Source organism: Chelonoidis abingdonii, chromosome 14 (assembly GCF_003597395.2).
Source record: "Chelonoidis abingdonii isolate Lonesome George chromosome 14, CheloAbing_2.0, whole genome shotgun sequence".
In the NCBI taxonomy this organism is placed as follows: domain Eukaryota; kingdom Metazoa; phylum Chordata; order Testudines; family Testudinidae; genus Chelonoidis; species Chelonoidis abingdonii.
In genome coordinates, this window is record NC_133782.1 from 36,195,507 (window position 1) to 36,211,173 (window position 15,667).

Consider the following 15,667-nt stretch of genomic DNA (forward strand, 5'->3'; position numbering starts at 1 on the left):
AGCGTGTAACAGGACCCTCGTTTGCTTCTTTTTTTCTATGTTCTTAGTGTTAACTATCTCTGACTTTTAATGCCTACTCACTTTATAATTACTTAAATTATCTTATCTCTAGTTAATTAAACTCTATTTTTTTAACATTTTATCCTTACCAGCCAGTTTGTTACTACAGTGCTTTGAAATCTACCATGTTACAACAGGACTGGTGTGTGTCCACTTCCCTTTGATGAAGTGGCTTTAACTATGGTAATGATAGTTTACACAGACCAGGTTTCTAACCAGTGTATTGGTTTTCTACCCACAGTGGCCATGCGGAGAGGCATCTTCTGTTGATCATACCAAGTAGACAAGGCCGTCAAAGTCATCTGTCCTACTCAGAATGCGACAGGCTTCCCATGGTTCTTTTCCCACTCCTCCTGGTACTGCAATTCCTTCAGAGACCAATTAGCTAATGAGTGGTGCAGCATCCCTGAGGATACCAGGACACACTCAGAAAGTTTGGGGATTTCTTTTTTGTCACAGCTTTACTGGCTGAAAAGAAAACAAATGGCTAGAACATAAGGAAAACAATTTCATCTCTTGTTTTTGCTTTTTCTTGCCCCCAAAATCCTAGAATCCTAGAAATATAGGAGTGGGAGGGACCTTGAGTGGTCATCTAGTCCAGTCCCCTGCCCTGAGGAAGAAATAAGTATTGATAGGGAAAAATCCGACCCTGCCCAAGGCCTCAGGCTGCTTCCTAAGGGAGGCCCAAAAGCCTTTAGATCTAACAAAAATTTTTCTTCTGTTAAACTTGTTTGTCTACACAAAGGGCACTGGGGTATGGTATAAGGAAACCAGAAAAAGGAGAACTAGAAATAGGACGATGGGGTGGGGAGGACCATAAGTGCCAGCTTAGCATATGTCAGCTAAAATATGGTAATGGCTTTTGCAATATGTAATTGCAATTAGGGGGTTATAGAACAGTCAGCATGATTGCAACAGAACAATAACAGGAAATACCCCAAATTGGACCGACAGTAAAATAACCTGCTGATTTGCAATATTAAATTACCAAATAAGGCAAATAACTTGTGTAACCAGCATATTACGTTTTGCGGTTTTAACCTTTGTAAGCTTGGTAAAATTTGTAACATGGAGAGCAGCCAACCTCTTGCGTGGGGTCTGTGCTGTCTCTCCCTGCATATATGCTTGTATGAAATAAAGGTGCCTCAGGCTGTCTGATCCAAAATTAATTGCGTGGTAGTTTTCCATGACAGTATTATCTACACCGTCCCTGACAGGTGCTTGTCTAACCTCTTCTTAAAAACCTCCAGTGACGGAGATACCACCACCTCCATAGGCAATTTGTTTCAGTCCTTAACTAGCCTGATGGTTAGGGGATTTTTCCTAATGGCCAGTCTAATCCTCCCTTGCTGCAATTTTTGCCCATTACTTCTTGTCCTGTTTTCTGTGGGTAAGAAGAGCAATTTATCACCCTCTACCTTACATAACATAAGAATGATCTTACTGAGTCAGACCAAAGGTCCATCCAGCCCAGTATCCTGTTTACCGACAGTGGCCAGTGCCAGGTGTTCCAGAGGGAATGAACAGAACAGGTGACCATCAAGTGATCCATCCCGTTGCTCATTCCCAGATTCTGGCAAACAGAGGCCAGGGACACTATCCCTGCCGAACCCGCCTAATTGCAATGAATGAACCCAACCTTAGGCACTTAGAAAATGCTTGGCCACAGATGTCCCTCAGACCCTGTTCTTTGTGGTGAGTGTAAATGTAGGGGATAAACAGCAAGGCCAACACACAGTACAGAAAAGACACATCCTTGTCAAAGTCCCGAGGGCCCCGCTGACCTGGTCGGATGGACCTGAAGATGGCGCTGCTGTACAATATCACAACAACCAGGAGGTGAGTGAGCAGGTGGAAAAGGCCTTTTTCCTTTCTGTGGTGGACGGGATCCACATGACAGTACAGACGATACAGCCATAGGAAATTATGGTGACTGTTAAAGTGCCAAGTAAGACCACAACAGCTGCAACCAAGAGCTTTACCTCAGTGTGTCCCGTGTCTACGCAGGAGAATTGGAGAAATGGGGCTATGTCGCAGTAGAAATGGTTTATGACATTGAGGCCACAGAAATGCAAGAACACAACCATAAATGTTGGAGGAAAGATTAAGAGAAAACTCATCACCCTACAGCCCAGCACGACCTGGAAGCAGACCCTGCCATTCACGATGGTGCCACAAGCAAGGGACGGCAGATAGCCATGTAGCAGCCAAAGGACATGACATCACCCATCGCTAAACACAGCGGCACCCAGGAGGAAGAACAACAACAGTTGACAGAAACAACCAGGGAGAGAAATAGATTTTCTCTCTGTCAGGAGACTGTAGAGAAACCTGGGCACGATGATGTAGGTGAAATAGATTTCCAAGAGGAAGAAGTTCCTGAGGACGAAATACATGGGGGATTGGAGGCAATGGCCCCTGAGGGTGAGGATGACAACTATGATGTTTCCCATTATGGACAACAGGAAGACAACTAATAGAACCACAAACAGGATGATGATTAAACGGCGGTTGCTGGACAGGCCCAAGAGGATGAACTCCTCCACAGTGGTCTGGTTCTTCATTTTTGGCTCATCTTTAAAGAAAAAAAATTACAAACATCAAACCTAGAGTGGATAGCACCATGAGGACAGAATAATCTCAGGGGAAACTCCATGTCTAAATAGAAAAAATCTCTTCAGTGGGAGGTGGGTGCCCAACAGACATGGGTTCTATGAAAAGATCCTGACAGAGAAATTAGAATCAAGCAGAGGATCTCAGAGGACAATGAATGATCATTGCAAAGAGAGAGAGAGAGAGCTGGAGGGGATGGAAAAATGAAAATATTTTTTTTTTAAAACCCATACATTTTAACTTTTTTTTTTCTATAGAAACAGAGATTATAAATCTAGAGGGCACCATTCTGATAATGTAGTCTGATCTCCTGTATAACACAAGCCAGAGACCTTTCCCTGAATTAACTCCTGTTCTGCACCTCCTTTAGAAAAACATCCCATTATAATTTTTAAAAATTCAGTGCTGGAAAATCCACCACAAGGCTGAGAAAGTTGTTGCAATGATGAAATGCCCTCACTGCTAATTTTATTTGTTTGTGTTCTTTCTCATGTCATTGATGAAAATATTTAAAAGTGCGGGATGACCAAGAATCAACCCAGTACAAGCACACCCGCTCCAGTGATGATTGCTCTGATACATTCCATGTGGGAGTCCTTTCACTTAGACACTGTTTCATCCATTTAATGTGTGCTGTGGTAATTGTGTATCGTTCTAGTTTGTTAATCACACTGTCAAAAATCTAATCAAAAATAGTATCTGTCTTTAGAAAAGGGAAAAGAAAGGGGGTCCTGGGGAATTATAGAGCAATCAGCCTAATTCTGATACCTGGAAAGATACTGGAACAATGTTTTAAACGATCACATTTTACAGCACTTAGAGATAACAGAGTTTTTAAGTAACACCCAGCATGGATTTGAGAAGAACAAACCATGCCATACAAAATGTAATGTCCTTTGGCACAGTTACTAGCCTGGTGGATGGTAGTTTGGGAACCTTAGATGTGAGTATATCCTGATTTTAGTTATTTGCTTTTCGACACAGTCCCACATGACATTCTCTTAGGTGAATTTAGGAGATGTGGCCCAGATAATAAACGTGGGGTTGTGAAATTCATTTGAAAGAACCATAGTGAAAGGCACAGTTATCAATGATTCACTGTCAAAAATGGGAGGACCTAGCAGTGGACTCCACAGTAGTGTGTCCTTGCTCTGGTACTTTTCAATAATTTTTATTAATGACTTAGATAATGCAGTAAGAGTAGGCTTATTACATTTGGTGGATGAACACCAAGCTGGGAGGGGTGCTAGGCATGTTTTGAGGACAGGATTAGTATTCAAAATGTCCTTGACGCATTGGAGAATGGTCTGAAATGTACAAGCTGAAATTCAATAAGACAATTGCGTAAGCTAACAACATTTAGGAAGAAAAAAAATCAGTGCACATCTACAAAAAACAAATGGGAACTACTGTCTTAGAGGTGATACTGCTGAAAGCAGTAGGGGTTAGAGTAGATCAGAAAATGAGCATGAGTCAATAATGTGATTGCTGCTGCAAAAACGGCCAAATATAATTCTGGAGTGTAATAATAGTGGTGTCGCTAAGACTTGGGGAGTAATTGTCCTACTGTTCTAGTCCACTCGTGAGGCCTCAGCTGGACTACGGTGTCCGGATCTGGGTGCCTCACTTAAAAGAAAGATGTGGACAAATGGAGAGAGTCCAGAGGAGAGAACCAAAATGATAGACAAGATTAGAAAACCTGACCTGTGGGAAAGGTTTAAAATAAACTAGGCCTAATTCAGTTTTGAGAGAAGAATATGGAGGAGAGATTGAGAACAATCTTTAAGTACATGAAGGCTGCTCTAAAGAGGACAATGACCAGTGGTTCTTCATGTCCATTGAATTTAGGACTAGAAGAAAAGAACTTAATCTGCAGCGAGGGAGATTTAGATTCGATATTAGGGAAAACTTTCTAATGTGAAGGATAGTTAAGTACTGAATAGGTAACCCCCCAAGAGGTCGTGAAATCCCTGTCATTAAAGGGTATTTAAGAGCAGGTTAGTCAAGAGATCTGTCAGGACGCGTCTCGGCATACTTAATTCTGCCTCAGCACAGGGATCTGGACTAGATGACCTCTTGAGTCCCTTCCAGCCCAGTCCTTCCTTTCTGTGACTCTGTGTCATTCTGTACCATGTCAAATGCCTTACAGAAGTCGGAGATCATCACCTCTATCAATCAAACTTCTAATCACGTCCAAAAAAACTTCCAATCACTTTTACAGAATTTTTTTTCCATAAGCCCATGCTGATCGAATCAGTTCTATTGCCCCTCCTTTAATTTCTATGTTATCATTCATCCAGATAGGTAAGTGTATATGGGATGGTGGACAGAGGTAGCTGAGTGTTTAAGGGGAATTTGGGCTGGATGGAAAACAAATTCTATTTTTCCAAAAAGAGAAAACAGATTTTATTTCACACTGAGATCTTTCAAACATTTCCATTAAAAATGGAGACCCAACCCAGAACTGTCAAGTGGCTGGAACACGCAGCTGAGAGACAGCTTTAGGTCCCAGCTGGGAATGAGGCCAAACAAGGATTTGCATTTAGGTCTCCTATATCCCCCCCAAAAGTGTCCTAACCAGTAGGATATTGGCCCATATTAGGCCTTGCTTTCTCCCTCTCTCATGGTTTTGACCAGAAATTCCATCCAGGACCTGAGAAATCTTCCCCATTAAAGTTTAATTGAAAACTGAGATGCTTCCAATAAAAAAAATTCAGTTTTGGTTAAACGACATTCTCTGACGAAGAAAATTTTCTGTCAAGAAATTCTTGACCACCTCCAATGAGGGAGGATGAATAGATAGAGACACTCATTCATCTCTTAGTCTATGTGAAGAAAGAGGAGTGGGTAGTGGAAAAATAGGTGGATGGATTGTGTGAGTATGGGGATAGACGACAGATCTGAGTTCTGGATTATCATATTTAAATAGTGTGGATCAGACTGCAGCTGGTATAAATCCATGTAATTCCACTGCGGTTAGTGAAGGTCTAACCTATCCTCCTCCAGCACCAATAGCCATCTGTAGGGGACTGCGGAAGACTGTGTCACAGCCTAGCTAGGGTGTCTCCGCTTTCTCGGCGGCCTTGTGAAAAGCCCCTGCTTGCTAAGTGGCTGGTCATTGTAGGAGATGGCATGCCAGTTATAACTTGCTTTTAACTGGTTGAAACCAGTTTGTATGGCCTTAGGTCAAAGGGCGGACATAGCCTCTGGAAAGTCCCTTCTTGCATATGTATGAGTTGCTTTGTATTGTGTATATATAGCTGTATGCTCCCGGTCCCGTTTTTGGACTCCGACCCTGGCCGAGCTGAGCTTCGGTGCTGGGTTCCTTGCCTCCGTGACAGCAATGCCCGGAGTCCCCGTTGCGGGTGTGTCGCTTTACCTTCATTAAAGCCAATAACTCACGGTGTGTATGGGTCTCGTTCTTGCAGAGCACTCTGGGTAGGCCCGTAGTCCCCCACGAACATTACAGCGCGTCTCCAAACCCTTCCTCTTTCAACAATATTTCTGTAGGAGTTTGAATACACAGCGCACGATGGCCCCTTATTCCTCTGAGGTGCCCGTTTTGCAGTAAGTCAGATCATCTATTCGGTAGGATTTACAGCTAGGGGTTGTGGAATTTTCAGCAGGGTCTTGGGCTCTAGGACACCAGCCATAACTTGACCAACAAAATGAGAACAATCTTAAAGTTTCCTAATTCAATATATCCCATTAAGGGATTCCAAAGATAATGGTAGCACCATTCTGTATCCTAAGGTGAAAGCAAGCCTCAAAGACTGATGCCTTGCAAAAATCTGTAAAACCACCAGATTGTTCACCTTCAAATACATCTCACCAATGCCATGATAAGTAGGAAACAATAAAGATTATCATCTGCTGTGTGCTACTGTTGCTTATCAAATTTACCATAATACTCTCACTTCTATATCTATTCTCCTGTCCCCCGAACTATTTGATTATCATATCCATAAATATGTGTCACATTTCACTCCTATACTGGGAGAGAGACCCTCTTTGCCTAGCACAGCGGGACTGGGATCCCAGCCAGGGGGTCTCAGTCTCATAACACAGAACAACAAAGCTCTTCCAATCATGATTTTGTTCAAAGCCCTCCCTGCAATCACACCCTGTGCATTCTCACTCACTCTCAGCAGTGATGGAGACCTTAGAATTACATGGAATTTGAACCAAACTACCTCACAAATCCTGCAGGTGCTGAATTGAGATGCTCCAAAATAGGTCTGTTGATTTATGGCTACCTATACAACAGGACCCTGGGATAAACGTGGGTGATTGCTGCCTCTGTCAAATAATCCCTCCTTTTCCAGTTCCCATTTATGAGTTGTAATCTCTGGTGTTCTCACCCTCGTTGTAGGGTGGGACCTCTGAGTTTACTAATGAGTTTGCTGACAACATTCAGAGAACTCACTTCTGATCCATTCTACTGAACGTTTCAGGAAAGAGCAGGACAATGTTATGTCTCTCTCTTCCACATGGAGAAGTCAGTGGGTTCTGTCACCATCTCCCATCTCACTTGTTTTTGTGGCAAAATACAGAGAAGTTACAGAAAACTTGGGCAGAGTTTGATGCCCATATGACTGATGGTGTTGTGTTTAACGTACAGGACTCTTAGAAAGCAGTATCCAATTCCTGCTTTAGCCCCAGACCTCAGGCAAGTCACTTAGGGCTGGATTGTTAAAGAGATTTAGGCACCTCGTGGGATTTTTTAAAGCAGGTAGGCACCTACCCCCTTTGAAATCAATGCCTGTTAGGTGACTTGGTGAAAACCCCATTAGGTATCTAAATTCCTGAATTTCAGTGCCATGTGGAGTACAAACCAGCTCACCTGAGAGACATGCTAGATTTTTAACCACAATCATAGAATCACAGGTTTAGATGACCCTTCGGTCCCTGCTAGTCCAGCCTCCTGCCAAGATGCGGGACTTGTTGAGTCTAACCCACCTCAGACAGATAGCTCCAGACTCCTCCACTGAAGGAGCTTCAACAGCTTCCAGAGGCATCTGTTCCATTGTCCTACTGTTCTGACAGCGAGGAAGTTTTTCCTGAGATTTAATCTAAATCTGTGACGTTGTAGTTTGACCCCATCGCCTCTTGTCTAGCTCTCTGTGGCAAGAAAGAACAACTTTTCTCCATCTTTTTTGTGGCAGCATTTAAAGTATCTGAAGACCCCTCTCACATCCCCCCTTAATCTCCTCTTTTCTATATGAAACGTACCCACTTCCTTCAGCCTTTGCTCATAAAGCTGCATTCCATCCCTTTGGTCATCTATGTCACTCGCCTCTCCATCCTTTCCAGTTTCTCTACATCCTTTCTATACATTGGTGACCAAAATGGACACAGTACTCAGCTGAGGCCTAAGCAGTGCTGAGTAGAGCGGTACTATCACCTCCTGTGACTTGCAAGCTGTGCCTCTGTTAATGCAACCTAACATTGCATTTGCTTTTTTTGCAACAGCATCACATCGCGTTGAGGCTGTGATCCACCACAACTCCCAGATCCTTCTCAGCTGTGCTGCTGCCAAGCCAGTTACCCCCCATTCTGTATTTGCATTTGGTTTTTCTTCCCTAAGTGTAGCATCTTACATCTATCTTTGCTGAATTTCATTTTATTGTCTGTTGCCCAATTCTCTAATTTATCAAAATCCCTCTATATTTTATCTTTATCCTCCAAAGGGTTAGCAACTCGCCCCAGCTTTGTGTCATCTGCAAACTGGATCAGTATGCTCTCTATTCCTACATCCAGGTCATTAGTAAAGATGTTAAATAATACCAGACTCATAACAGATCCCTGTGGAACCTCACTTGAGGCCTCCCTCCAATTCGACATCATTCCATTAATAGTTACTCTTTGTTCACAGTAACCAATTATGTACCCACTTAATGGTAGTTGTGTTGAGCCCACTATTCTCCATCTTACTTATCAGAATGTCACGTGGGGCAGTGTCAAAAGCCTTGCCGAAGTCCAGATATATTATATACACCTCATTCCCCCTATCCCCCAAACCAGTTACCCTGTCAAAGATGGAAATCCAGCTCGTTTGGCAGGATTTGTTCTTGGTAAATCCATGCAGGCTGCTAGTGACCAGCTCTCCATCCTCCAGGTATTCGCCAATGGAATGTTTTGTACATTGCTCTAGTAGCTTCCCAGGTATCGAAGTCGGGCCGACTGCTTTATAGTTTTCTGGATTCTCCTTTTCCCTTTTTTAAAGATGGGCTCAACGTTAGCTCTTCTCCAGTCTTCCAGGACCTCTCCTGTCATCCATGAGTTTGTACGCAGCTGGTTCAATATCTAGGAGTTCCTTTTCCACAATGCAACACAGAACCAGCTCGAGTGCCCTTCCCTCTCTCCCCACTTCCCCTGCAGTAACCTGGGAAAATTACACACCACACCTTCACTGTGCCTCTGAGGCATTCCCTCTCACAAGCAGATCAGAGCATAGAAAAGAACTTTAATAAGAGGAAATAGCCCGAGTCATAATTGGGAAAAGGCCGTCAACAGATTCAAAACTAAAACCATAAAGCAAAACACCATCCCAAAACAAATGACTAGCCCGTTTGCCTCAGGTTCTAACTCAGGCAATGATATGTTCCTTCAAACAGCCCCTCCTTCCAATCACTGCACCACCGACAGCTTCTGTCAGTGAGACTCAGAGTCAAGGGCACGGTGAGCTCACCTCCCCGGTGGGGGGCACTTGATCGTCTTGCTGTCCGGGCACTCACGTCGGCCTTCAGCCGCCCTGCCGCTACTTGCCCATTGAGCGGACCTCTGCTTCTGCGGCCTCCTGCGGCCACTGCCACTCCTGCGCTGCCGGCCTCATATCGGCTCTGCTCTTCCGGCCTCCGTCGCCCTTAATTGTTGTCCGTCGCTCTGCTAGCCCCTGCCTGCTCTGCGGCCTCCCTGCTGCGCACTCACTCCACTCCGGCCCTCAATAAACCTACCCAGGCCGTTGCAACTAACCGCTCCACAACACCGGAACTGCAGCCGCTTGAACATACTGCTCCGACCTCAAATAAATAAAACTAGCACCGCTAGGCACAAGGCAACCTCGGCCTCTATCCTACCGCCAAATTTGCCACAACTAAAAACCACTAAAGTCCACTCATCTGAAATCTACGGCGTTTGCCATTAAGAAACCCACTCTGTCAGCTCCGCCAGCCTGCGTCCACTCATCTGGGGCGCGCGATCCTGCTGGCCATTGCTGCTCTGCTCTGCCCGCCCTCTGCCAGCACGCTTCCACCAGCCGGCGCTACCATTCTGGCCAGGCAGCCTAGGGCACAAAATTTTGGTGCGCATTTTTGCCAAGAGGGGGCGCAGGTGGCTCCTGGTGACACCGCAGTGGTGCCCCCCCCCCCCCACCCCCCCCCCCCCCCCCCCCCCCCCCCCCCCCCCCCCCCCCCCCCCCCCCCCCCCCCCCCCCCCCCCCCCCCCCCCCCCCCCCCCCCCCCCCCCCCCCCCCCCCCCCCCCCCCCCCCCCCCCCCCCCCCCCCCCCCCCCCCCCCCCCCCCCCCCCGCCCCCCCCCCCCCCCCCCCCCCCCCCCCCCCCCCCCCCCCCCCCCCCCCCCCCCCCCCCCACCCCCCCCCCCCCCCCCCCCCCCCCCCCCCCCCCCCCCCCCCCCCCCCCCCCCCCCCCCCCCCCCCCCCCACCCCCCCCCCCCCCCCCCCCCCCCCCCCCCCCCCCCCCCCCCCCCCACCCCCCCACCCCCCCCCCCCCCCCCCCCCCCCCCCCCCCCCCCCCCCCCCCCCCCCCCCCCCCCCCCCCCCCCCCCCCCCCCCCCCCCCCCCCCCCACCCCCCCCCCCCCCCCCCCCCCCCCCCCCCCCCCCCCCCCCCCCCCCCCCCCCCCCCCCCCCCCCCCCCCCCCCCCCCCCCCCCCCCCCCCCCCCCCCCCCCCCCCCCCCCCCCTCCCCCCCCCCCCCCCCCCCCCCCCCCCCCCCCCCCCCCCCCCCCCCCCCCCCCCCCCCCCCCCCCCCCCCCCCCCCCCCCCCCCCCCCCCCCCCCCCCCCCCCCCCCCCCCCCCCCCCGCCCCCCCCCCCCCCCCCCCCCCCCCCCCCCCCCCCCCCCCCGCCCCCCCCCCCCCCCCCCCCCCCCCCCCCCCCCCCCCCCCCCCCCCGCCCCCCACACCCCCCCCCCACCCCCCCCCCCCCCCCCCCCCCCCCCCCCCCCCCCCCCCCCCCCCCCCCCCCCCCCCCCCCCCCCCCCCCCCCCCCCCCCCCCCCCCCCCCCCCCCCCCCCCCCCCCCCCCCCCCCCCCCCCCCCCCCCCCCCCCCCCCCCCCCCCCACCCGCCCCCCCCCCCCCCCCCCCCCCCCCCCCCCCCCCCCGCACCCCCACCCCCCCCCCCCCCCCCCCCCCCCCCCCCCCCCCCCCCCCCCCCCCCCCCCCCCCTGTGGAGGGTCCGTTGGGTCCACGGCTCTGGTGGAGCTGCCGCAGTCGTGTCTGCGGACGCTCAGCTGCTCGGGCGGCTCCGTGGACCGCCCACAGGCATGACTGTGGCAGCTCCACCGGTGCCGCGGACCACTGGACCCTCTGCAGGCACACTGTGGCAGCTCCACCGGAGCCGTGGGCAGCAAAATTGCCGTCCGCCTAGGGTGTCAACTCCTAGTGCTGGTCCTGCTTGCCACTACTGCCAGCCTCCGGGCTGGCATCTTGTCACTCTGCCCACGGTTGCCCTGCCAGCAGCCCGCTCGCCACTGTGCTCGCACTATCTTGGATGTCTTGAGCCTCCCCACTGATCACAGCTCTCAGTGATTTCAGCTCTTGGGGGGATCCTCATGTCCCAAATAGCCCTAATGCTGAGGCCTGGTTATCAGTTGTCAGCTCGTGATGTGCAATAAGACTCTCCATTGAGTCTTTACCAGATCTGCAATTACACAGCAAGAGAGGAAGGGAAAAATAGTGCCTAAACACCCTAGGATGGGCCCACACCACCAGGCAGGTCTATACATCCAGCCTCTCATCTCACTGGCTTTGGCACCCCTGTCCCCTGCCTTGCAAGTGCCATTAGCTGAGGTGAGTCCCTCACTCAGGGCACGCCAAGACATTCTGGCTGCCCCTGATTCACACAACTAGGATAATTCCCTGATACCCATGCCCCAATACGAAGAGACTTGTGATCCAACACCCAACAAATATGATAATGGGGCAAGCAGCCCCATCATGTTCAGTGAGCACCTATGTAGGGTGGTTTGGTTCCTGCAACAAAGGTTCCCTGAAGTCCTCTTCCACAGCTCATCACTAGGGAGAGCTCATCAGACCCCACTTACATGTGAATAAGAACATCCTTCCTTGTTTCTCCACTGGGAATTCTCACAAAGAGAGGAATTATACAAAGTGAGTAATGGTAGAAGAAATAAGCACAGGACGAAGCACAGAAACTTGACACTTCCTGGGGGAGTAATATCCACAGTCACCACTAAGCACAAACCAAAGGACCGTCTGTGGAATAGAGTGAAGGTACCGAAAAAGAATGAAGCACATTCAGACAGGAGCGTTAATATTCTGTCACACCACATCGTAGTCATTGTGTTCAAAGGCAAATACTAGGAGTAACCAGGTATCTGACCCATACGAGGCTGTCTCAGAATAGACTTGGTCATTAGAGTTTTATAAATCATTGGCCTCGTTTCAGTCACTTCCATTGGGGAAATGTTCTGAATGGGCAAACGGGTAATTCCCAAAGGCACGAAGGGCAGTTATGAATCTTGATGACATTGAAAGAGAATTTGAACTAGACACCAGAGTGAAATCCTGACCTTATCGAAGTCACTGGAGAAACTCCCACTGGGTTTCATATACTACTATTATCATTATCTATCATTTATATTGTGGCCATGCCTAGGAGTGTGGTTTCTCACTGAGTGATTAAGGGCAGGATTACAATCCCCAAACTCATCCGTTTGAGTCTCCCTCGCTCTCACAGAGAAAAGCCAGGCCCAGCTGCAAAGTTTGTACCTGATCCATTGGATTAAGGCAGCCAATGGTGGTCTGATGTGATGCTGATCACATCACTTTCTTGTGTGCCTTTGGCTACGAAACTGCCTTGCCTTTGCAGATGGTGAACCATTTCCCTAGGGGAGACAACTGCTGTTGACAAGCTTAGAAATGCCTGTCACAGACCAGCGTCCCATTGTGCTAATTACAGTACAAAGCCAGAGCCCCTGCCCAGAAGGAGTCACAGAATATAAGACAATAATTGCCTGGGAAATCTATGAGATAGCGCTGGTCAGCATGATGCACAATGGGCTCAGGAAAACAGCCGTCAAGCTTGTGTGGAAAGAATCACAGCAGAGGAGAGTTTGAAGGTGAATGATGTAGCTTTGCAGCTGTTTACTGGGCGCTCTTCCTAATCATGCGGAGCAGAATGGAGGAAAGCATGAAGCTGCTTCTTTGAGAATGTAAAGGGGGTAAAATGTGCTGGCATCAATGGCCAATTGCAGGAAAGAGTCGATGTCTAACTAGTGCATGAGAGACGACTGGTAGGGTTTGGCTAGGATGTGGTGGGTCTATAAAATGAAGACAGATTGCTTATATTTGATGAAGCGTCAAGAGCAGACCCAGCAGGGGAACACAAAGCAGTGGTGAGATTTCCAAAACAACGAGGGAGGAAAATTAGAGACACGTGTTGAGTGAAGCAGTATGTTTCACTGGACCAGCTTCTTTGGTCCAATAAATTATAAGACCTCACCCACTTTGTGTCTCTAATATCCTGGGATCGACACAGCTACAACGACACTGCAGACAAGCTAGGGAAAGGACCTTTGAGGAAAGATTCCAATGGAGCCAGGATTTCCCTCGATCTCTACTTGTGCCTTTGAAAAAATGCCCTTACAAGGTCTAAGAGGAAACCAAACCTTTCACCTTACTGTACATCACTATTCATTTGGTTATAAGCTCTGCAAGGCTCTGGAGCTCTTATTTTTGTCTATTTAATGCGCAGCGGCAAGGGGTGCTGATCTCTATTCAAATAGCTCAGAGTTAACAATAAAACAGTACTACTCACAATATTGCATAAAGACAAAGTATCAAAGGGAAATGGTACAAGCAACCGGAGCAAGGCAGGGTACCAGAGATGAAGTAACTAATACAATAAAATGTTCACAGATCTCAGGAACTAAGGAGCCATTTTAGGCTCTGTGAGGAGCCGTTCATCCTGCCTGTGGATTGAATATCTAAAAGTGTTTCTTGTATCCATTTTCCATAGGAAGTGCCCCTAGCACGGAAAGGTAGAACAAGAACCATTGACTGGTTAAACACCGACAAAACCACGCTAGATGGAATTACAACAGAGTGGGGGGAATTTCTTTTCAAATGAATAATTTCTTCTGTAAAAAAATAGAAGTTTTGGTTCAGCTAAAAGTATTTGGGGATTCGGAACGGTTCTCTGAATTCACTCTGGGCACAAAAAACATTGAAAAAAATAATTTTGAAAAATTCAGAACCTTTCAGTTTAACATCTTTGAAATTAAAAGAACTCTCTTTTTTTCTTTTCAAATAATATTTTGTCAAACCTTTAACTAGATCTGAAAGGAAAGGTCTTTAGTTCAATGCAAACTGAATTTTGTTCAGTATTTCATTTCAGCAAGAAAAACCTAATAATTTACATCTTTGGAACAAACTACCAGAATTTTTCTTGCAAACATTCCTTCACTCTCTTGTTTGACGTGCGCTTCTTCTTTTTTTCTTTTTAAGCATTGATCTTGAGAATGAAGAACCAGAGATCATGGTGGAATCATCTCTTTGGGTCTGTCCAACAGCCGCCGTTTTGACACTGCCCTGTTGTGGTTCTAATTAGTTATCTTCCTGTTAGCGATAATCAGGTAAATCCTGTGTGTCAGCCTCTTCTTGTGGTGGACTTCGCTCCAGCGACCATGTATTTACTTTCCTGAGGAATTGTTCTTTTTTGGAATCTGTTTCACCTCTGGTATTCATGGCCCAGGTTCCTCTAAGCCTCCTACAGAACAAATCAATTTCTCTCCCTGGTTGTTTCCTTCGTTGTTTTGTTCTTCTCCTGTGAACCTGTATATATTTCCATTGGAGTATGATGTCTTCTGACCGCTACATGGCTATCTGCATCCTTGCGTGTATGGGACCATCATGAATGGCAGAGTTGCTTCCAGTTAGTGCTTGGGCTGCTGGGTGGATGAGTTTCTCTTAATACATTTCCTCCAGCGGTTTAGGTTGCTGTTAGCCGTTGTGGCCCCAAGTGTTTTCATAAACCACGTTCACTGCGACACGGCCCCATTGTCCAACTCTCCTGCAAGGGATTGGGACACATTGAGGTGATGATCGTTGTTCAGAACGTTATTGCTTACTTGGTACATGTTACCAGTCACTTTGGTTTCTGTATGGCTGTATCATCTCCTACTTCGAATGCGCTATCCCTCATCCACCACAGAAGGAAAAAAAGCCTTTTCCACTTGCTCCGCTCACCTATGTGTAGTTGTGATACTTGTACAGTAGCTCCATCTTACAGCGTACATCGACCAGGACAAGCGGGGAGCGAGGGACTTGACACAGTTGTGTCCTTTTCTGTACTCTGTGGTTGGCCCTCAACTCTTTAAGCCCTACATCTACGCTCCTCCCGCAATGAACAAGTCAAAACGGCCTTGAAGGGCGTCTGTGGCACGCATTTTCTGAATGTTTGAGGCTCTCATGAAAAGAATCACAAATCACAAAGATGCAGAGAGACGAGAGCATGGATAGTCATTTAACTTCTTTCCGGGCTTCACATGGGGTTGGTGGGTCCTCAAGCAGTACACAGAGGTGGATTTGTTCTCCTATCTAGATTTATGGACATAAAGCCAGAAAGGTGATCTTACATCATCCCTCTGACCTTCTGCATAAAACAGGCATTGAGAATTCCACCTTAGTTAGACTTGCATTCAGCCTTAGTTACTTCTGCCTGATGAAACCATATTTCTTGATTCCATCCAGTCTTGATCTGAAGACTTTAGAGATGGAAGATCTTTCTTTCTAGTTA

General features: G+C 48.3%; 1 pseudogene; it reads right to left on the reverse strand.

Moving 5' to 3' along the window:
* Nucleotides 1-1,425: 1,425 nt before the first annotated feature.
* LOC116831598 (olfactory receptor 6C75-like) lies at nt 1,426-2,624 on the reverse strand (annotated as a pseudogene).
* Nucleotides 2,625-15,667: the final 13,043 nt, after the last annotated feature.